Source organism: Vicugna pacos, chromosome 9, assembly GCF_048564905.1.
Source record: "Vicugna pacos chromosome 9, VicPac4, whole genome shotgun sequence".
Lineage (NCBI taxonomy): Eukaryota > Metazoa > Chordata > Mammalia > Artiodactyla > Camelidae > Vicugna > Vicugna pacos.
Genome location: NC_132995.1, coordinates 62,438,372 through 62,462,087, shown reverse-complemented (window position 1 = coordinate 62,462,087; position 23,716 = coordinate 62,438,372). Strand labels below are relative to the sequence as shown.

The window sequence follows — 23,716 nt, the reverse complement described above, 5'->3', positions numbered from 1 at the left end:
AAAATGGATTAGAGACCTAAATGAAAGAGCTGAAACTACACAACTGCTGGAAGGAATGCGGAAAACTTTTATGATCTTGTGACATTGGGTTACTGGAAAATTTCTTAGATATGATCAAAAAAGCATGACCTACAAAAGAAAAAAAATTGATAAATCAGATTACCAGAATCAAAAATATTTGCTCTTTAAAGACACTGTTAAGAAAATGAAAATCTATGTGAAACATTACGATTCAAAACAATAACAACCACAACCAAAAACCCCTTATTTTTGAAGCTCACAATTAGTGAATGTTAAAAAAACGTATATGACACACAGCCACTTTGAAATGTCACTCCTGTTGTTCACAGGATCAGGTACAAACTCCTAAATCTGCACTTAGCAATCTTAGTTTCCCAGCTTCCTCTCAGCCCTCAGCCCTGCCCAGGCCCCAGGCTCCAGCCAGACCAGGTTGGTGCTGAGTCCCTGAGAACACCATGCGCTCTGGGACCTGAGTCTTTGTTCTTCCCACCTCCCTGCATGGAATGCCACCCCTTCTCACTTACTAGTATCCATGAGCCTCTGCCTGCTTCCCCTGTGAAGCTTTAATAATCAGAATGTAACGAGGATGGAGATGACGACCCCTGGTTCCCCGGGACCTCCTGCACTAGACGCCACAGGCAGTGCTTCACTGCATCTCCTTTAATCTCCCCATGAACCCTGTGAGGGAAGAATTGCGCTTCCTATTTCACACACAGGAGACTGACTCCAAATGTCGTGCAGCACCATGACCCAAACCTTGATGTACTTGGTGACATAGGCCTGGTTCGAAATTTCCACTCAGCTCCTTCTTGGCTCTGTGATTTTAGAAATCTACATTATTCACAGAAGCTTTAATCTAATGATCAGTAAAATGTGAATAATAAAAACGCCTACTTCAAGGAGTTGTTAAGGATGAAATGAGACACTGGAAAGAAAACACTCAGCACACTGCTTGGCTCACAGTAAGTGTTCAGCTAACGGCCAGTCACAAACACCCTGTAGTTCCAGATTCTTTCTACTGCCCCATGTTGAAATCTCCCTCTTTTAGGTGTGATGTCCTGACCACCTGAGCCTCTAGTTTACACCAGCAAGAGTGTGGGAGCTAATGCCCTGCTATCTTGACCTGCTTTTGCTTGTCCTTATCTCATCAATTAGCTCATAAGGACTTCAGGACCAGGACTAGCTCCTGGGCTTCTCTGTGAAGCCCGCACTTAGTAGATGCTCAATAAATGTGTAATGATTAATTAAATCTGAAGAAAGAGTGCAGGGAAAGAAAAGACAAAAGGTGAGAGAAGAAAACTAAAATAAAATTGGAGACATTCTAGAACTAATTATAGAAAATGTCAGTGCCAGACTTGGGTTGGGGAGGAAATGAGAGAGGCAGAAACTCCTATGAGGTGGACAGGAAGTGAACTAGCAAGTACAGGAATGGAAAAAGAGGGTATTGAAAGCAGAGCAAATGTTGAGGCAGATGTTTATATTCAGAGGGACCGCTCTTGGGCAATGTTGAGTTTCCCCTTTTCTTGAAGTCAATATGAGTGGATGATTGAAATGAGATGAAAAAGTCACTGCTAATTCCCAAGTGCTTTAACCAATGAAGCCTTGTCATTTGGAGATGATGGTGATGGTTGAAGGGGTTTTCAACTGATCACAGGCTGCACATGTGCCCTGATGTGGGGAAAGGCAGTGTGCAGCTGGGAGCAGTAGTGGGCACGGGTCACACAAAAGCCAAGAAGCAATCCTCCGCTCTGTCCTGCACACCGGGCTTGTCCTAATTGGGAGCTGGCTTCTCAGTGTTGATCCATGGACTTTACAGAAGAAGGAGAAATGGGAAAGAGTCTAGCAAAATAGGGGAGAAGTGAAATGTTCTCCCCTTCTTCCATGTTCCCCATCTGAAATCCCAACCATCCTTTAAGGTCTGCTGTGAAGAATCCTCCTGGGTATCAGAGCTGACCTGACCTTCCTCCAATTTCTTACAGCTCTGGTTTCTACTCAGTGACAGGATTCACCCCCCGCTATTTTGTATGAGAAGGATGGGAGGGAATGGCTCCATTCATCCCAGTCTGTGAGCTCCTTGAGAGTAGGGACCCATTTATTCACATCCATACTGTCTTAGGGGGTACCCATGCTTGGCACCTGGTGCCTAGCATGTAATGTGTGCCCCACAGACTTAAGTTGGTTGAGTTTTCTTTATAGAGGATTGGACAAGAGAGATGACTTGAAAGGATGCAGGAAGCCAGATGAGATGCCCCACTCCGGTGCCCTTGTGGTACCCCAGACTTCCCACATCTTACCTCCAATCACACAAGAGTCTCTTGAACATTTTAGACCCATCTCCTCCAACCAGATCCTTGAGGGCAGAGATGGACTGACACGGGCTCGATGTAGGCACAAATGCTACAGTGGTGATAGAAGACTGCTGAGTGAGTGGACACAACCTCACAGGCTGCTGACTGACTTAGAGCTCAGCAGAGCGCATTGTTCTGGGCATGCTAGTCTTGCCTTTCAGAATCAGGAGCAGATCCCTGGCTACAGGACTCCCATGCTCTCCTCAGGCTTGCATTTCCCAGGCCAGATCCCTGAGGATCTTCAAGAGTGGCTCTCAAACTTGGCCTCCTGGGTGAACTCTTAAAATTCCTGGTATCCAGGTCACATTTCAGGTCGATTAAATCAGAATGTCTGGGATGAGAGTCTGACATCAGGGATTTTAAAAGATCCCCAGGCAATCCCAAGGGTTTTAGAACCACTTATTTGGGAAGTGCATTTTTGTTATTGAAATTGAATGTCTTAATAAACCAGAAAATTATATTAACAAGGCCACCCATGCCTCTGACACAACAGAAATGGAGGTACTGTCCATCACAGGACATTTATTAAAGAGCCAAGAATCTGGTGTGTTGACCAGAATTTGTCCAGATGCTGCTAACCTTTGAAGAACACCCTGAGAAGTAGGCTCCATTAGGTATCTTCTTCTAAACACAATTGTTCTCGCTTTTCCCTGTGTATTTCAGCATTTGGTTATTTGTTGCCACGTGCTGGATGAAGTGCATGTGTTTTAATCAAACGGACTCAAGAGTTAGTGAACATCTGTAAGTACGTTGTACTTTTCCTCCTTTTTAGGGTACTCATCACAATTACAATTCACTAATTACTATGGAATTATTTGCATCACTTCTCTTTTCCCCTCCAAGAGGCATTCCCCTCCAGGCCGCTGTGTCTAGCATGATATGATATATAGTGAATGCTCAATAAATACTTACCAAGTGACTCAATGAATTGCTCAGTTTCAGTTCCCTCTCCCACTAAAAGAAAATCATACTATCCTCACTTCGGGGTTATTATGAGAAGTAATTTAGATAATATACATAAGCACCTGCTGCATGGTAGGCATCCAACAATTGTTAATTCATTATTATTGCCGAGAAAATACTAAGTTCTCTGTGCCAAGCCCTGTGGTAACTGGTGGCCAAAAAGGGGCGACTGAAAGTGCAAAGAAATTGACCCTGTTAGAAGAAGTAAGGATTTGAGGACCCCCCCCAGCCCCGTGTCACCACCTCTTCCCTCACTCCCCAGAGAGCCTCAGCAAACTCCAGCATGCACCCACCACACCCTCCCTCCCCGGCCACACCCTCTTCAGCAGGTCCTAGAACCACTCAGACTGGCCTTCCATTCCACTACCACTAGATGGCAGCACAAAGCCCATGGACTGCTGGGGCCAGGGTAAGCCTGGGACAGTCAAGTCATCAAAGACCCGCACACGGTCTCTGTGTGAGGAGAGGACCCAGCCCTGCCCCCTGGCCTTGGTATACTGTTGGGGAGTTGTAATGGATGCTTTGGGATTGGCCCCTTCTTATCCATTTCCAATATCCAGAGTCTAGCCCCTTATCCTGGGGTCACCTCACACCTGCAGTGTCCAAGGCACCTTCCTTTTACCTCCATTCCCTTACAAATTGCTTTCATGAAAGTTCAGAATTCCCTGCTTGGCTCTTAAGAGGCACCCTCATTAAAGGTCACCTTCTTACATCTTGTTACACTCAACATGGCCTGTGGTTCATCCCCTGTCCTCCCTGCCTTTGCTCACATCATTCCTTGTGTGATGATATCCAGGCCCCTATTTGCTGCCCTCCTTTTCTCCCACCTCCTTGAAAACCCAGCTGAGGGGTCACCTCTAGGAAGTCTTCCAGAGTGACACCGGATGATGGCTTACTTTTCTGTGTGTCCCATCAGCACTTCCTTTCTTGGTAACTACTCTTGGTTTCAGGTTTGGGTTGACCTGTTTGCATAAAGCTTTGTCAGCCATCTTCAGGTGTTTCCTGTCACCCTAGCAAGGAAGGGCAAGAATGAGTCTTTCTCTCAAAGAAAAAAGACAAGCCCTTTCTCAGTGCCCTGGCCTGTACCCTTACTAGTCCTTAATAGCCCTCAATAATCAAGCCCTTAATAGTCACTGATGGGTGAAGGGAGAAAGAAGGAGGCCAGTGAATGATGGGTGGGAATAAGGGGAGTGGGTACCCTGGAGAGAAGCTTAAGGTCAAATAATCCACATTCCCCCATGCCCCCAAGACTCCTTGGTGAATGAACAAGAAGGAGGGCACTGAAAAAGACAAAAGTGCCAGAGAAATTGGATTTTTATTCTTCTTGGAAATCCAGTGCCTCGATCGTTTCATTCATTCATTTATTCATAACAGTGTCTTGAGCAGTGACTGACCTATAGGTCCTAGGAAGACCCAGGTAAGACCCAGTGCCAGACCCAGTGCCAGACCGAGGTAAGACCCAGGTAAGGCCTCAAACCTCATGGGGAGACAGGCTAGTGAACAGCCAATTCCTGAAGGGTGGGAGGGGTGCCACTGGAGGGGAAAGCAAGGTGCTGTGGGAGCACAGAGGGAGCAGGGGTTGGGAAGGTCATGGAGGCTTCTGGAATCAATGGCTAGGAGTTGAGCATTGAAGGACCAATGGGAGTTAGTTGGGCATGGGGAGAGTTAGGAAGAGGAATCAGCACTGGTGAACGTATGAAGGGAGACAACAGGAAAATTTAAGGGAACTTTAAGTCTTTCATCTTGTGCATCATGCTTTAGATGGAGCATAAGTTACAAGAAATAGAAAAGAGTTGCACTAGGAGGGGAGCAGGGGTCAGATCTCACAGTCTGTCTGGAAGGCTCCTCTAGGGCCATTTGCACTTTGCTTTGTTTTTTGTTTTTGGGTTTTTTTTGTGGGGGAGTAATTAGGTTTGTTTATTTATGTATATATTTATGTATGTATTTTAATGGAGGCACTGGGGATTGAACCCAGGACCTTGTGCATGGTAAGCACCCGCTCTACCACTGAGCTATATACCCTTACCTCCAGACTTTATTTTGGAAGCAGGGAGGCTCAATGGACTTTATGCAGAGGGATGATATGATTGAATTTTCCTGTTGAGGGAGTGGGGGCTCCTCTGGCTGTGGGTGGTGATGGCCTGGACGGAGCAGTGCAGGTGGTGGGAGGTCAGTGGGGAAGCTGCTGCAGTGTCCAGGCAGAGACGATGTGCGTGTGAACTGGCAAGAGATATTGCATGGATGGAGTCATAGGCTCAGTGATCTGTGTGGGCCTTCTAGAGTCTGAGGGGCCCGTGGGATGCCCGAGTGAGGAGTACACTGGGATTGGGAGGTTCCTGCCTGGAGCTCAGGATGTAGGATTTCTGGGCTGGATCCTGAGGGAGATCTGGACGCTGTACAGGTGAGGCCTTTGACATGGATGAGGTGACACTAGGGACAGGGAGCAGGCAGAAGAGAAGAGAAAGAAGCAGGAACATTTAAGGGCCTAGAAGAGAGGGAGGAGCCACACAGGGGATGGAGAAGGCATGGCCAGAGATACAGAAGGAAAATCAGGGGAGAGGGGTGCCTCTTGGATGGAGGCGGGCTCGGCAGTGGCACAGGCAGCTGAGGTCAGGCAGGGTGAGACTGACTGCGCACTTGGAGTCAGCGACGTGGGGGCTGCAGTTTCAGTGGAGTAGTGTTGGGCAAAGGCCAAGTCCATGGATTGAGCAGTGAGTGGGAAATGAGGGAGAGGAAGGACTCAGAGGCACCTTCTGAAGAAATTTGAATACAAAGGAAATAATGAAAATACGTGGTAGTGGGAGGAAATGTCATATTGAAGAAGTGTCCTGTTGGAAGTTCTGGGGTGTTTTTAGATGGAAGAAATTTATGGAGGAAAATGGGTCCAGAATGAGTAGTCGAGGATGCAAAAAATATTAGGAAGAGAATTCCTAAAGGGAAGGCATAAGAGGGAGTTTCAGAGCACAGGTGGAGGGAGCGCAATCAGATAAGACCTGGGACACTTCTTTGATGAGAGAGAGAGAGGCCAGGCTGGGCTGGGATTGGCTTTGGCTGAGAGTGAGGGCTCTGGAGCTGGGACAGAAAGACATTCACCAATGCAAACCGAGATCTATCCAGAGCCCATGGGAAAGGAAGGAAGGGGCAGAACCTCCGGTCTTGGGGCTGAAAATTTAGCAAGAAAATACTTAGAGCAATAATCAAGGGCTCTGGGCCACCTCTTGGCAGAAGTGAAGACTGGAGATGGCTGATAGGTTTGGAGAGAAGAGAGTAATCAAGGGTGGAAGGTGCCAATAATGATGCAGAGACAAGGTGTAGAGGGATTTGGAGAGAGAAAGCTTGAAGCCTGGGTGAGAGTGGGACGTTTGAGTTTAAAATTCCCAAGTAGTAGGTCTCATCAAAGTCCAGGATATGGCCCTGGGTGGGGTGCCCAAGTGGAGTCAAGGTGTAGGATCCTGCAGGGGAAGAGGTCAGAGGCAGTGGATGGACAGTGCCCAGGAGCCTGGACGTCACAGTGATGCCTGGACTGGAGGGGACACCCGGGGGCAAGGTGCCAAGGCTTTCACTGACTGGCGAAGGGCCAGCCTGTTGACAGACGACTCAAATGGAAGGGAAGCTGGTGCTGCAGCCAGGTCCAGGAGCCTCATTACAGGGATTAGCGCAGGAAAGCTGAGGGGAGTGGCTCTGAGGAGAGGGGTCTGGGGAACAGCAGCCTTCACCATCTCCAAGGGCAGCAACTGAGTGCTGGCAGAGGAGATAGGCTTCCTTAAGGTAAGGCGTGCAGGAGCATCATTGGCAGGTGAGGTGGGTCGGGTGCAGGGGTGCACCTAGGAGAGAAGAGAGTCGAGGGAGGGAAATAGGACACCAGAGCAGTGTGGGGTGAGAGGAGGGTGAGCAGAACCTGGTCGCAGGGGGGAGTCCCCTGGTGCTGCCTTCCCTCCCAGGGCTCTGCCCCTCCTTCATCCTCGCCTCCTCTTCCTCTTTGTGCTCCGCCCCCACAGCCGAAATAAAGCACCTCTCTGTGGCATTCGAGCCGTGGCCTGATGATGGCTCCGTGGCTAAAACCACAGGAGGAATGCAGAGCCTGTGGGGCGGTGGGGGTTGGGGGTGGGGGCAGTGGAAGGGCCCAGGTATAGCCTGACAGGAGCCCGCCTACCGGATGGGACCTTTCGTCTGGGTCCCCATTCTCTGAGGCTCTGTTCTGCTGAGACCTTGCAATATTCTGGATGATGTTTGAGCAAGAGAGGCCTCAAGAGGCCACTGGACCAAGCCCCAGCCTTAGGACAGCTGAGATGAGGGGCAGGTCCAAGCACAGGCAGCTACCAAGTGGCCGAGACAGAATTAAAATGAACTTAAAGTGTATTCACTTACTCCTTCTACCTGCAGGAGCTGCCATTTGTCCAGATGTTTCAGTTCACCGAGAGCTAGGTTTGCACACCCTCTCTTCTGCAGCTGAATTTGTAGTACGGATTTAACATGTGACCTGGGGAGATGTATGGCGTGTCCTCTGGGCCTCACTTTCCCCCTCTGTACAAAGAGGGACTGAACCAGAGCAGTGGGTTTTCAACCGTGTCAGGTGAGCCCTGGGAATTCAGTGGAAGAGGCTAAGAAACCCCTGGGGGGCGGAGGGGATCGCGGGGAGTCTGAGTAAGAATGGTTCCCGGCTCCGCCCTGGTTCCCACCTGAGCAGCTGCCCTTGGACCTGCCTGAATACTGAGGTTCTTTCTGCATGAGAATGTTTGGAATGAGGATTCAGCTACTAAAACAATGGTAGAATTTGTGGTCTTGCCTAGTCATGACCCTGCGTGAAGACCTGTCACTTTGTGCTGTATGGTGTGTCCCTGGTGGTGTGTCCAGGCTGCAGGCCCCCGTCAATGTGAGTGTTTGAGCACCTGGGGGTTGGGGGGCACACAGACAACTCCAGGACCTCACTGCACTGTGCTCGGTGGAAAGCTGATGCTCTTTGCTGGTGGCTGAGATGCCCTCAGAAATCTGCCTTTACTGGGGTGGTTTGATGGGCTGAAAGCTTGGGTGCTCTATAGTAAACCTGCTGATAAATTACATCCTGTGTCTAGCGAGCAGGACAGACAGGTCCCGTAGCCAAGGGACAAAGCCTGGACCTGTTCTTCGTCACCTGGCACCAGCTGGAATCCCTCGTCGCCGGGCTAGCAGCTGTGAAGGATCATTTGGCCACCGGGAAACCTTCCCAGCTAGGACCTTTTTGAGAATCTGTGCCAGAGAGATGACATCTGTGAGTCACTGCCCAGGGGAAAACCCAGCTGCTAGTTCAGTCCCGGCCCCAGGGGCCACGGGGAAGGCCGGGTGGCAGGGCGAGAGTAGAGGATGGGCTGCTTTGCTTTTCTCGGTTTCCACAGCAGCTCGCCAGATCTGCATTTCCCCATTTCATAAGGCAAGTTGGCAGGCGGGACTGGAACCAAAAGAGGCCCCCACCTTGCGGCAGATGGTGAAGCCCACGGCTGTCAAGTGTGGAGGGCTTGGTCTGAAGTTATTCCTCTGACCCTCTAGGTTCTCGCCTTTGACTCATCCCCTTTGCTTCTGACCCATGGTGCTCCAGCCAGGCTTTGAGTCCTCACGTGGTATGTCTAGGCAGTGAGTATTAAGCAATGGGCAAATCTTAGAGTGAGTGTGATGAGTCATAGAAAAATCTCCCCAGCTATTGGGAGGGTGGGGTTTGTTTCACAACTCAGTGCGATGGATCCTTGGCGCCATGGCTGCCTTCTCTGAAGGGAAGATTAACCAAGTGTGGGCCTGACAGCCATAGGTGTTAGAGGGCTAACCCAGGAGCAGTGCTTGTGAGGACCGGGGTGATTGTTCAGCACCCTGGTGGGGAGGGGCTGGTAGTTGGGGATGTCACTCCCCATAACAGTGACGGCCAACACTGAGGAGGGGCGCCAGGATCCCTTCACTTAACCTGAGGCAAATCCTCAGCTGCCAAAGAGGCCAAGTGACTTTGGGTTCCATTCTTGGATGGGTCTTGGTGGGCAGGGTGTTAGCCTTGCTCTGTAGGGCACAGACCAGATGTGAAGGATAGGGCTCAGGTCCAAGCAGTGGATTTTGAGGAGTCTTGGGAGCAGGTGGGAGTGTGTCTGGGGACAGCATAAAAAAGATCTTGCAAACCAACCAAGAGGGGATGCTTGAACAGGTTGGGGTATTTAGAGGAGAATTCAGGAGAACAGTGTTTTGGAATCCCGGGTGATTCTGATGGCAGAACTGAGGCCAGTAGATTGAAATAACAGGAAGAAAAATTCCAGTTGAGCAGAAATACATCTATCTGATCATTTTAAGACAGTAAATCCCAGTGATTAAGACTCTGGGCTCTAGAGTAGACTTACAACGGGCACGGTCAGGAACCTGCTCACAGATGTGGTTATGAGACCTACTCAGTGTTGGCCTGCACCATGATTTTAAAAAAGTTGTATCAATAATCAGTACAAATTGGGAAATTATGTTCACAAATCCCTATGTATAACCTCTTGAAAAATCTAAAGGTCTGATCACCCAGGTTTATATTCTCTCATGGAGTAAGAAATGGAGCGTGGGTGGCAGTTGCCTCCTCTGAATAAGGAAGTTACACACCAGATCATCACAGATGCCACCTCCCTCTGTCTGTCTTAGACCGGCACAGTTTCACTGATCCCCAAAGGGGCTGTAGTTCACAACCCTGATCTAATTAAGAGCTCAGAGTTTGCATTTTGGCTTTGCCACTTTTAAGCTATTGTGATCTTAGACAAGGGAGTCAACTTCTCTAAGCAAGACTTTTCATCTGATCTGGAAACCATAACAGTACTTACCTGGTAGAGTTAGAGAAGCAGCCAGCACAGAGTGTGGCACGGGATGAGAGTTCCCCAACTCTTAGCTGCTGGCGAGCTGTCCAGTAGCGGAAGGGGCAGTCTCATAAAGCTTTGGGGGCTCCATCACCAACACTGGGCTTGAAGATGCCAGGGACTGCTAAGGATGGAGAGCCACCAAGAATCTCTGAAATGAATGGGCCCTGCACCAGCTCTCCTTGAAACTTTCCCAATGACCAAGTCAAAGGTGCTGGTTTAGGGCTGCCCTTGATGCTCTTTAAAATCAGATTGGATCTGGAAAAAAAAATTGAGGAATAGAAAAGAATGTGTCCCTTAGCGTAACTTGCACCCACTTGGGAGGCTGTTGTACACTAAGTAGCGGGAGGGGGGAGGGGCTCCAGCCCTAGCTGGCGAGGAGGTGGGAGCACCCCCCGCCGCCACTTCCTTTTCTGCTGCAGGGTTACTTGGTGCTCACTGGCAGCACTTCCTCCCTTGGTAGCTGGCACGGGTTCATCAGTCAGCTCTGCAGGCAGCTGAACCCACCCCCATCCCTTGGCTCTCTGATTGAGCATTCAGTAGGTTAGGACCTGCCTGGGCCCTGACTCTTCCCTGGGGTGGGGCCTGGGTGGTGTGGGTGCTCTTCAGGAGGTCTGAACCTAGCCTGATGAGAGATGCTTTGGTGGCTGGTTCCCACTGGGCTCTGAGAGCATTATGGAGTGACTGAGAGATTTGGTTCTATATCTGAAGCCTCCATGTACTTCCTGACTCTGGGAACTGAGTCTGCTTCATGTACTTGGGATGCTGAGCAAGGAGCAGATACTTCCTTCTCAGGGAGGTACCAGAGGAGAGGAAACAGGAGGCTGTGAGCACAGTAGTACAAGGAGAGAAGGTCCCCGGGCAGAAGCCTGGGAGAGAGAGAGGATCACCAGTTCTGGAGGCCACAAGGAGGCGGCCTGTGGGGATCAGAGGATGGTGACTAAGATGATAATATGTGCCAAGGACTAGCAGGTGAAGTGGGGTGACTTGAATGAGCTGGGGAATTCATGCTCTCAACCTGCTTCCCTCACTGTGTCTCCACTCCCCTATTCTCCATTCTCTTTTCTTGTTGGCATTCACTGTAGTCTTGATACCTAAATTTTGTTACAGCCAGAGAGCAACTGTGAGTAACCTGCCCACTCACCTCAGCCCTAGATGGGGTTTCGTATGCTTGCATCTCCCTTCTGGCTGGCCTGGAGAGAACGGAGCAGCAGGAGGCTGATGCTGATGCTGGTTCGGAGCCCAGCATCATTTGACCAAGCCCTGACTTGGCAGGCTGACTTATCCAGATGTCAAGTCTCAGGCTCTCTGGTGTCTGTGCTTGAGCTAATTGGTCTCCTTGGAGAAGCTTTTTGGCCTCTGCCCTCTAGACACCTCTCCTGGGGAAGTGGCCCTTCCTTCAGTCTTGGCCTTTGCACCAGGCCTTTATGGCTGCTGAGTATCATTCCAAGCCATGTCTAATGGCCTCTGGCTTGGATCTGGGAAGCTGGAAAGTCATTCTGACAGTAAGTCTAAAGTAAGTATTAAGTCTGGGAGAGTTTCATGCGCTTCATAGCATGACCTCGTTGGGATATTTACTTGCTGTTCTCCTGGTTCCCCCAAATTAATAATTGATTAAATCCTGTTTTGACATTCCGAACTGATTTGCTTACATTTTACCGACCTGCACCTGCTCTGGGAGAGAGTGGGTGTGTGTCGGGGCAAACGACAGAAGCTTTAAAGGAGACACATGGCTTGTGAACTGACTTCATACCATGAAAATACAATTCAGCCCTAAAACCGTGGATCATCCACTCTGTGACAAGCCCTAGATTAGACTGCAGCGACAAAATAAAATCATGGGAGCTACTGTCTACTCTCAGGAAGTTTGTGTTGGGGAAACAATAGCAAATACAGAAACACCAGCTAAATAGCAGAATGCAACTCCACCCCCTGCCCCATATACTCACACTCAAATACACATCTGTACAGGTCAGGTCATACGTATCATGATCAACCCAGGCTGTGGGTCTTGAGATTTTGGCCATCAAAACCTACAAGTAAAATCTCCCCCTTTTAAATCTGCTTTTCGTGATTGCATTGTGGTCAGAGCATGGGTTCTGGAACTGGAGGGTCTGAGTGAGAATTTGGTTCCTTCCATTCTAGTTATTTGAGCTGAGACATGCCATTTAACTTCTCTGTGCTTCAGTTTCCTCATCTGTAAACTGGGAATTACAGTGTCTACTTCGCAGGGTTGCCAAGAGGTTCAGAGAAGTTGAAACCGGCGCGTGTGTAGAACAGCACCCCGCACGTGGACAGTGCTCCGTAGCTGTGACCGCTGTTCCCAGGATCTCACTGCTTGCAGAAGCTAATGGCTGACATTCAGGCCATCGGGGAACACAGAGGCTCAATTATAAGATGGGAAAATGGCACAAATAAGAGAATCTTTGCCTGGTTTCAGGTGAGGCAAGGGCCCTGGAAACTTGGTACTTCCCACACAGCTGCTGAGTCCCAGCTCAATTTCATTCATCAGACATGTAATGAGGATCTGCCACATACAAATCAGGTAAGGGTTGTGGGAAAACAGAGATGCCTGAAGCATGGAATTCATTGGCTACTTCAGAAGGTGAAGCCAATAAGCAGATAAAACCAGAGTAGAACATGATAGTTACTACAAAAGCTCAGGAAGCCTCATTACGTTAGGGAGGGAGGTCAGGAAAGGCCTCACGTGTGTTGGAAGAGGTGCGGCAGGCAGGTATCAGGACCTGCATGAGTCAGAACACAGAGGTAGGAAGGCTTGGCATGTATTTGAGAACAGCACAGTGGCTGGTTTGTTGGGAGCAAACCACGGTGAGATGGGTTGATTTGGGCTACCAATGGAGAGATGAAATGCAAAGATGGAGTGAGAACTGACTCTTTACCAACAGACGGTGGAGGGCCACCAAAGGTTTTTGAACAGGGTAGCAATAAGAGATATGTAGGTAGAATCTCTTTATATTTTAAAACTAATAGAATATGATGGGCAAGGAAGATGGAGGAATCTAAGAGTATAAAACATTTTTCTACCTGGGTGATGGAAGGTATTTATTAGAAATAGGGAAGGCAGAAGGGGTTGGTTCAGTGAGAGACGGTGAATAATTTGCTTCGACGGTTGGGACTGGAAGTGCCAATGAGTCATCCTAGCAGTAATGCCTGGCAGATTGTTGGAAGTGGAGGTGCTTAAGAGGGAGGCTAAGGTTAGAGATATGGATTGGGGAGGTGAAACCAGAGAGTCACACCACAGGAATGAATCTGATGGTCCAGGAAGGGATTGTAGGAGAAGAAACAAAGACTGAGGGCTGAACCTTGGAAACTGAACATTGAAGGGAAAGGCAGATGAAGAGGATGACACAAGAAGAATAATTACTTTCAAGGGAAGCAAGGTGGTTCAGTGTCGAGGAAGCCAAAAGATGGAGACACCAAGAGGGTAAGAGAAACAGGGTAAGCTACCTGGAGGCTGCAGTGACCCCTGAGAGCCATCTGCATAGAATTCTGGGACAGTGCTCTATCGATGGGGTCTATGTAGTGGTTGGCCATTGGAAAAAAAAAAGACTGAAGAATAAGGGAAAGTAAGGAGATTGAGAGTGTGTGGAAGCATGAAGAAGAGGCTGTTCAAAGGATTGTGGGGAAAACTCGAGAGGCTTTGCGGAACTAAAAGAAGTGAGCTACCTAGCTCATTCAGTCCTGTCTACCTTTTCAATGTGCGAAATTAAGATGGGAAAAGAAGACCAGAGAAAGAGGCCAGGTGGTTGCCGGATGCCAGAACATTAAGAAATTCATGTAATTGGCAGAAATGAAGAATGTGAGAGGGCATATGTAAATTCATCACTGAGAAAACAAAGAAGATTCTTTACAAAATAGAACAGCTTGATCATGACCCAAATATTGAATCAGTTAAAATATCAGTTAAAATATCTCATTATGAAACATGTATTCTTGAAGAAAACAACTTAGACAATGTCAAATAGATTTTCAGTGTTGGGCAGGCAAAGGAGAAGCAGTGCACGTTTCCCTAGCCCCGCCGTTCACCAGCGCTGTGACTTTCTGTGAGTTACCCACCTCTCCCTGTCTCAGGGTCCCATCTCTGTAACAGGGACAGTAACACTTCCCAAGGTTGTTGCCTAGATAAGGACTGAAGGAAATAGTCAGGAATCTGAACACGTGAGTTATGATCCTGGCGTCCTGCACATGGTAAGTAGGTGCCCATTAAATAGTGATTATCATTACTGTAACTTTTTCTTGGCAGTCTGTTAGTCAGTGTGGTCTTTGAGGGAGCAGTTTGGCAACTGCAGCTCTGGGATTTAGCTGGACAGATGTTCAAACGCTTTCCCTGGATAGATAAATGCAGCTGATGTAGAAGTGAAAGGCTGTGTGTGACTAAATAAGAGAAAAGGGAAGAGAAAGGAGTGGTTTGGGAAATAACAGAAGTACATTGTGTGAGTTTACGTGTGTGTGTGTAGGGAGAGAAGATGATTAAGACTAGGGAGAACTGTCGGCAGCATTTTATGACTGGTAGAAATGGGCCGTTTCAATCATTTCACGGTTGACTTGCCTACAGGAAACCCACAAGTTGTGGCTTCATAGCTCACAGTTGTAAATATCAGAGCCCCTTGTTGGCTGTCCCAGCCAAACCTGCAAACCTATAGCTCAAAGCCACAGATACCTCTCATTTCGACTTTGTGGCAATGGCTTCCTAATTCGCGAGTATCTGTCCCCCCACGCCCAATCCTGCTGCAACTACCATTTCAAGAAATGTGAGGAATACTGAGAGTACCAGATGAAGACCTGGTGCACAGCTCGAATTCATGGTCTACCTTCTCTGAATCTGTTTTCTCCCCTGTGATGATGACCTGATATGTACTGTTTGGAACGTCTGTGGACTTACTAAACCTCCTTCCCCAAGTGCTTAGCTTCAGTGAGTGTTCTTCAGGAAGAGCATCCTGGGACACGATGATCAAGTGTGCCTTTGTCTCATCCGGAACCTTCCCTCTCGTCCATCATGTTTATCTGGTCTGAGGAGGCCCTTACTCTGCCTGACGAGGCAGCTTCTCTCTGACAATGCTTCTCTCTTCAGCCACAATGTGAGCTTTCCTAAGCCCTGCCCAAGGTGTATGAGGCTTGTGTCTGAGATTTGACCGGTGGGCAGGTAGCTGGAGTGGACACTGCTCCAGATGTATGTGTGGAGGATCACTGCTCTGCGAGGTGATCAGTGGATTATCTGGGGCCAGTTTTTAATCCCCACCTGCATTCCCCCAACCAGCTTCCCCTTGCTATCTCTTTCAGAGTATGTGGGGGAAAATGCAGTCTCATTTAAAAATTGTATCAAACATCTGCCTGCTAGTAGCCTCTACTATGATATGTGTCATGCATTACAAAGTCCTAAAATGATTTTTGGGCAATCTTTTATCTCCAGCATTACTCCTCTCCATTAGCAGAAATGATGTAGAGCTTCTTGTGTGTATCTACATGGACATGTCTCTGTCTCTGTCTCTCTTCTCTCCCTCTCTCTCTCTCCACACACACACACACACACACACACACACACACGAATCTCAAAAAACTGAAGTGTTAATTAATGGGGATAGTGCATTGTTCAAGCTGTCACAATGTGTGATGAAGACAGACTGAAAATGATGTAAACCATCAGCATTAATTCCATTCTCCAGGAGAGATGGAAAATTCTTGCAGGCAGGTGAGTTTAATTACCTTATTTTAGTCTGGGTTGCACACCAGGTTTCGTGGCTACCACAGGGCTGAGTAATCCCAGTTTGCTGAAGCTGTGCCCACACATCAAATGGGATAATGTGCATGTACTCAGTAACCTATAAGGTGCTGAAGAAAGGCTATCCTTTTACCCTAGTTTCCCTTAATAATATATTTTGAACTTGTTATATTGTTACATGTGAATTCATCTAATGCAGTATGAGTTCTGGATGATCTCGATCTTTCTGGATCTGCCCGGAGTCCATCAACAATCCTGCGGTGAGGGATGGGCATGAGGAGTGGTGATCCCAGGACCAATGCATTAAAATATGCACAGGAATCATGGTGGACAGTTCCCAGGAGGGTGCCAGGAGAATTCCCACTTCCTTGTGAGATATTCGTTTATCCATAAACCATTTGTAGAGGGCCACTTTGTCTGGCCTCTGTGGCTGAGCCATGTTGTAAAGCTGATAACAAAGATTTGCCTCCACCAGGCTCCTGGCACCTTGAGGAAGGGCATCCCCTTGTAAGGACCGCTTCTGCTTCCTAGCTCTTCAGTCGATTTGAAGCTCTCTCTGAGCTGTCTCATTCCGCTTGCGATCACGTGTCACGCAGAATCCCTCCATCTCCTTTTCTTTATTTACTAGTCCTTGGTCTTACCCCCTCTTTGAAAACTGAGAGAATGGTTAAGTTGCTATGGCAACCCCCTGCCCCCACCACATTTCTGTTTTCTCAACAATTTTTCTACATTTTAATAAAATCACTACTTGTGTCTGCAAAGCTTCATCCCCCTCCACAGCAGCTCTGCAGAGAGATTTCCTGTCTGACCAGAATATTAATGACCAAAACATGGCTTTCTAGTGAGGCAGCAAGGAGGCCCTCCAGAGTGAGCACTCTGGTAGATGCATGTGTTCAGGATCAGGATTTGACCTGCATATACAAAGAATCACAGTTGACAGGGCTGCAAACCCAGCCTTGTAAAATCTGTAGTGCTGGATATGCATAAAATACACATGTTGAATATAGCTGGAGGGGAGGAGGTGTGAAGTGAGGCGTTCTTATCTTTGTTACACTGACAGAGGGAACTGAACTCCTGGGTTCTGACTGTATCAAGTTGAGATGTCATAGCCAGCCTATTTGGAACAGTGGGGATTTGCAATATTGAAGATGGCTGGAAGGTAGCATGAAGTCATGGGGGGGGGTGGTTAACACAGAAACATCATCATTCACTACTGTCTGAGACCTTGGTTTTCTCAGTGTCGCACTATCTACCTTGCAGAGCTGTTGTGAGGGGCAGAGGTACTGTACCCTGGGCATTTGTTGGTAATATGGTCTCATGACCCTGTGTCTGGGCTCTGGAATAGGCTTCAGATCCCAGCCCTACCATTGTCTCATTTTATGACTTGAGACAAGTTACTTAAGCTCACCATGCATCAGTTTCTTCATCTCTAAAATGGGGATGATAATGATAGAACCTATCTTTTAGGATTGTTTGGGGATTCAGTAAGTTAATATAGGTAAAGTCTTAGAACCGTGCCTGATAAAACTTGTCATTGATTGTTGGCATGTGATAAATGAGCACTACTATTTCCTCAGTTTGCCAACATCCCCGAAGACCTGTCCAAACCGGGGTGGGTTTACAGCTGTTGAGAGATAAGCTTGGTGGAGAGGTTTGATAGGAGCCATTTTGTAATGAAATGAAACATTTCGACTACACTGAGAAGTAGAATCTGATTCCAAACAGAAACCTGTAGTAGATTTTCAATGCCTAGGGTTCAATAAGGATAATATTCATCCTTTGCCTTGTTGTTTTCAAAATTTATAAAAAAATTATATAGGAGCAAGATGGGTTATTTTAGCTTAAATCTAATTTGAACTTAAGATATTCATCCATTCTGATGGTTCATGGGCGGAAAGTCTCAGAGTGAGGACGTGTAGTAGCACTCTGCTAACAGGGCTTCTTAAACTTTGATATGCATTTGAGTCACTTGGGGATTTTATGAAAATTCAGATTCTAATTTAGTAGGTTTGGGTTGGAGTCTGAGATTCTGCATTTCTAACAAGTTCTTAGGTGATGCTGCTGCTGCTGGTCGCTGGGGACCGGTAAGTAGCTAAATAATGAGGGTTTTGAGGCCAGCTCTTCCCCAAGACACCTTTAAACAAAGGCATGGGTTTAGAAGAAAGGGTTCTTCCATTTCCTATTCAGACACAAAGCTGGAATGACCCAATATTAATAGAACCAAGCCCTCAGGAGGGAATGAGATTAAGAATGGCCAGCAGAGGCTAGAAGCCTCTCTTTTCCCTGAGGTCTTTTGACAAAGGAAGTCAGGTAAAACTATATACGCTTCTTTGGCTTTTTCCCTGACTGCATTTTGTAAGGATTTTTCTCTTGTTTTACAAGTGTGTGATTACTAAATTTATTTTGCTCTCGAAATGTTTTCAGAACTCAGTAAAGCATGTAATTTTTAGGATTTCTTTTTTAGTGTTGTTTGATTTATTCAGAGTATCTTGAAGAGATGATTGTTGGGCCAAATCCCAAGTGAAATTGAGCCAAATAAAGACAAATTTATTAAAATATTAATTTGAAATTTCAACTCATGCTTAAAAGCATTGCTTTCCTGCTATAAATTTCTGGCAATGTCTTATTTCAGTCTAAGCCTTTTTTTTTTTTTTGGAAAGAAAAACCCACCTCAAAACAAAACTCTTGACATGTTTTTAACAACTAACAATAGTGGTGATATACAACAGCTGCAAGCTCACTTCTGAATTACCAGTGGAGGAATTAAAGGTCCGTGTTATAAGATGAGAGGTTTTTAGCTACATTATGAGATGATTCAGCCAGTGACTCACAATTACAAGTTGTGTGATTTAAAAAATTGCAATAGTTGTGATCTTCTTTTTGGAGAATGAGCAACCTTCAAAGGAATATGTGATGTTAGAGAAAGAAATGGAAATATATTTCCTTGAATTCTAGTCTGACCATGATTCAATCTAGCTATGCAACCTACCTGCTTTATTGCACTGGTGTTGTATCCTAGTGCAGAAAAATGGTCATTTCTCCTAGGTTATTAAACAAGGTCTGCATCATTTCTCAAAAAGATCCATAGAGCAAGATATACTGATACCAGTTAAGGGGGATTTGCCCTTTTAGCAGCATTTTTAACCACTGAAGACACCTATTAAATCAACTGGTTAACAACTCAGATGGGAGATGGGAAAATGTGGCAGAGATGGACAAGAATATATATTTCAAAAGCCAACATTTTTCTGCAGTTATTGGATGTTAAAAGTCACTTTCAAGTGAAAACCACACAATGGGATTCCAGATTCAAGTCTCCTCCATTGGCAGATAACTGCTGGGAAAAAAATGAAATGAGATTTAGCTGAGAATGGCTACAATGACCCCTTCTTAAAACCGAAGAGCTTTGTTCCTTTTCAGCTAGTGGGGACTTTTTACAGTAGCAGACTTATTTATAGTAGCAGTTTGTAACTGAATAAACCAAGTTATATTAATTATATCTTCCTCTTTGACTCCCTAAATTCCTCTCCAGTAGACCTGAAGGAGTTGCAATGAATAATATGGACTGAGAGCCATTTTGCAACCTTTAGACTCAGTATTTTACTTTCTAGTAAATCTATATTCTTTCTCTATTATTGCAGGTAGGAAAATCCATATTTTTAATTTTGTTGAGGAGTTTTCCTAAAATTATCAGTAACTAAAATCTTCCTCCAAGTTAGTCAATGGTTCTTGGTGATTATAATGATCTAAAGTTTAGTGCCTCCTGTAGGCTAATTTCTGGTAGATTCCACAAGAATAAGACTATAAGTGTATATTTCTGAACTGGGAGTCATTTTGACTGAAGATTTATAGAGATATCATGGGCAAATTCTGTGCAATGTAAACAGAAGAGCTTTTGTCCAAGTGGAATACTTCAAATGATTGGAGATTGAAGTAGCCCTTTGATGAAATCTAGGCTGGAAATGTTTAAATGCTGAGGTTAAAATTACACTTGAGATAAAATCTGATTTCCTATTTCTAAGTCTGAAAACTGACAATAAGGACCCTGAATTTTCCTGGAATAATACACAGTTCTTCTAAAACAGCAACCGAATGAGGTAAGTGTGGTTGACTTGAGAGGGCAGATTAATTTCTTCAACACTACTCATGTGTTTCAAAATTAAGAGGGAAAATTTCCAAGAGTGAGACATAGTTGGCGTTTTATTGAATCCAAAATATTTTCAAGTACTGCAATAGTCTGAAATGTTTTTTAAAGGGTTTCCACTGCTTAGACAGTTCTCTAGCTTCCTCGGAGTTCATCTGTTTTATGAATCTAGTGTTGAGAGCCTCTAAACAGTGGTACATCCACATGTAGCTGCTTCTGCAACTTGTGAAAGATCAGTAGGCTGGCACTGGCTGCAAACATCTGAACACCCTTCCCTCTCCTCTTTTGCCTCACCCGGTCCTTTCTACTTTCTCATCAAACATGAACCCCTGTCTTATTTCCTAAAGGCCCATGGATGGAACTAATTGTTCTTTCCTACTTTCTCACTGTACCCTGAGTCTACCTGGTACAGAACTTGCCATGATGCGTGGGCTTTCTCATTTTCCACTACTTGTATGAGGACTTTGAGTGCAGCAGTTACATCTTCTTGGTGTCTTAGTTATCCAATAAAAGTGTACTGAGCCTCCACTATAAACCAGGCACCGTGATTGTAACGATGACTTGGGCGGCTCTCAAGATGCTCACAGTTTTGAAAAGGAGACAAAAGAGTAGACAGTTACATCTTGTTAACTTCTTTGACAGAGGGCCGTTGAGGTTACATCAGAGGGATACTTAACTGAGGTTTTCTTGGAGGAGACGTCACCAAAAGAAACTCTTGAAAGATAGCTGTCACCCAGCTGAGGAGAAGAGTGCGGATGTGTGGAGTGGGGGGAGGGGGAAGCAGTAAATGTGAAGGTACGGAGATGAGAGAGCACATGACATACAAGGAATTCATAATAATTCAAGGTGACTGACGCAGAGCATTGGAGAGTGATAAGGGATGAGGTTAGAAAGGTCGACAGGAGATGGTTTATAAAAGGCCTTGGATGTCATGCTGAAAAGTTTGGGCTTTATTCTAACAGGATAAAGGAGGAGTCGCTGAAGTATTTTAGCCAGGAGAGTCACTAGCATATTTGCAGTTTACATAGATCATTTTAGCTCTACAGAAAATTTACTCTACAGAAAATTTAGCTCTGCGAAAATTTATGAGGTTACTGCAGCAAGATAAGTAAGAAATCACAAGACACAGAAACAATTCAGAGGTGGGGGAGGGAGTTGCCTCAAGAATTTATTGGCCATGAAGAGTGAGTGAGAAGCAGAAGCCTGAGGTTAGAAGACGTCCAGATTTCTAACTGGTAGCATTAAGGAGAAGTGGTTCCATTCTCCAAGATAAGAAATACAGTTTGGGTTGGATATGGTGCTGAGGGCAGGAAATGAGTCATTCTGGGTTGGACATACTGAATTTGAAGTAACTTGGATAGTCTCAAGATTACTTAAAATGATATTTCTAGCAAGGAGTTTGGTATACAAAGATAAATTGGCCATGTGGTCAGGAAACCCCATAAAGCTGTCAAACAGAATCCTGGCTTGTTGGGGGGTTAAGAAGAACCTCACAGAACCCAACATCTGGGGGTAGAATTGGGCCTTCCACATACTAGAGATTTGTCTGTAGCTCTTTCCATCCTTCATGAAGCAGTATGATTGTTCTGCTTCATTTCTGCTTCATCCTCTAAGCTTTTCTAGCAGGCTGAGTTACTGCTTCCCCGGAACATGGATTATATGGATTAGAGTTGTCAAGAGGCTGACCTTGGCTCAGCTCCATATGACTTAGATCTCTGCCTACTTGTCTCTACCTCTGTCTCCAAGTCTGGGTCATAAATTCCAGGGAGAGGGACTCTTGTTGGCTCAGTTTGGGTTAGGTGACCACTTGTGGACAGAGAATGGGCTCACAGGAGCCCTAGGGCTGTCCCTTCCAGGCTGTGGGCTGGCAGGTTCTCTAAGAATAGAATGTGAACAGTGAGGAAATGATGGGCTGAGAAAACAACAGGCACCTGGAGTACAGTACGAATAGGATTCAGGATATATATCTGAGCTGGAGATGAAGATTGGGGAAGCAGTTAAAACTAAGATATTGGTTGAGATTATCTGGAGAGAGTTTAGACTCTGAGAAAAGGTCAAGGCTGAGATCAGAACCTTGGGGAACAGTAGGATTTAAGAAACGACAAGAGGAAGGCAAGTCAGTGAAAGAGACAAAGAGAAGCTGCAAAGGGTGTCACAAAAAACAACAAGGAGGGAGGGGTCAACAGGGTCACATTCTACAGAGACTGGGTAAGAGGCGAACCGAAGGATGACAAGGAAGCCAGCAGTGAGGAACTACTCAGTGAGAGGTGGAGACAGAGCCAGATTACAGTAAGATGACTTTATAGTAGAATGTCAAATAAATGAGAGGCAAAGGAGTAGAGACAACTTGTTTTGTAACGTTTGGCTTTGAATTGAAGGGGACAAATAAAGCTGAAGACGGATTTATGGTCAAGGAAACATTTATATACTAATCAAAGATTCTGGAGTGAGGAGATACTGAGTACAGAGCTCAGACAGATGATGTTTGACGAAGGCAAGTTTGGGAGGGGTTTGAACAAGATGGACCAGAGCTTCGGGGATTGGGATCATTTTTCCACTGAAGTGAGAGGGAGAAATGGCCTATAAGAAATACGCAATAACTATTTTTGAATAATAAATGAATAGACTCACGGAGTAGTGGTTGAGCCAGTTTGCAGAGCTTAGGTTTCCATTTCCCTGGGGTCTCACTTTAAGGCAAGGGGACTGGGTGGGGAGGGCATGCGGAGGCAGGAGCAGACTTGCCAACTTGAATCAGAGCAAGACAAACACAGCGGAAGGGCTTTTCTTCTGTTCTTCTTCAAGACAGCCTGATGACAACCTCCTCAGTTACCTCACTTCTTAGGGAAGCCAGAATTTGAGATAGGAGGGCAGATGAGGGGTGTGGAATGTGGTTTTGCAAAATCAACCTTGGATCGGGAGTCAGAAACCCTTGGATTTCCGTCACTTTCTGAAATGTCCTGACCACAGGCTCTTAGTCAAATTGTGTAACTATGTCTCCAGTTTCTTTATTGGTCCCAAGGACTTGATGTTACCTTCTCTGCCTGTTTTGCAGATTACAGATTTTGCAGATTGCTTTTAAACAATATATACATATTTAAAATATTGTAAAGCACTGAACAGCTGTAAGGCCTCGTTCATTTATACTCCAGGAATTCTGAGAATGTGGGTTGCCTGTGCAGTGTCCCCTGTGGAGCTAATTCTAACCACAAAATACACATGGCAGGGCTGGAGAGGACCGCTTGCCAGGTTCCTTCTTGACTACTACATGTGTTGAGAGCTTGGCCTGACTGACTGGTAGTGCAGAGCAGTCCCGCTGGCACGGAAAGTGCCTGGAGGGAGTGCATATTAAAATCACAAACTCATTACTTTCTCAAGACTAGGACATATAAAGTTCAAACGGCTTAATAAATTGCCTCCAGAAATTGTCAGGCAAAAATGCGCTCTGCCTCAAAAATTTGCATCCACATTATGAATACCACTTCCCTCTCTCTCCTAATTATTTCCATCTCCATCACCACAAATCAAAAGACAACATGAGCATTTTCCTCTGCAGAGTTCCCCAGTTTCTCTGTAGGAAGGAAATGAAAGATTTAGGTATGTTTATCGTCTTTTTAGCTCAGCTTCCGGATTCCCATTCGGCCCTCTAACTAACTTCCAT

General features: G+C 46.1%; 1 non-coding gene across 1 annotated transcript; it reads right to left on the bottom strand.

Moving 5' to 3' along the window:
* Positions 1-5,282: 5,282 nt before the first annotated feature.
* On the bottom strand, positions 5,283-5,362 carry TRNAG-ACC (transfer RNA glycine (anticodon ACC)). The gene has a single exon. It is a non-coding gene; the product is annotated as a tRNA-Gly (tRNA).
* Positions 5,363-23,716: the final 18,354 nt, after the last annotated feature.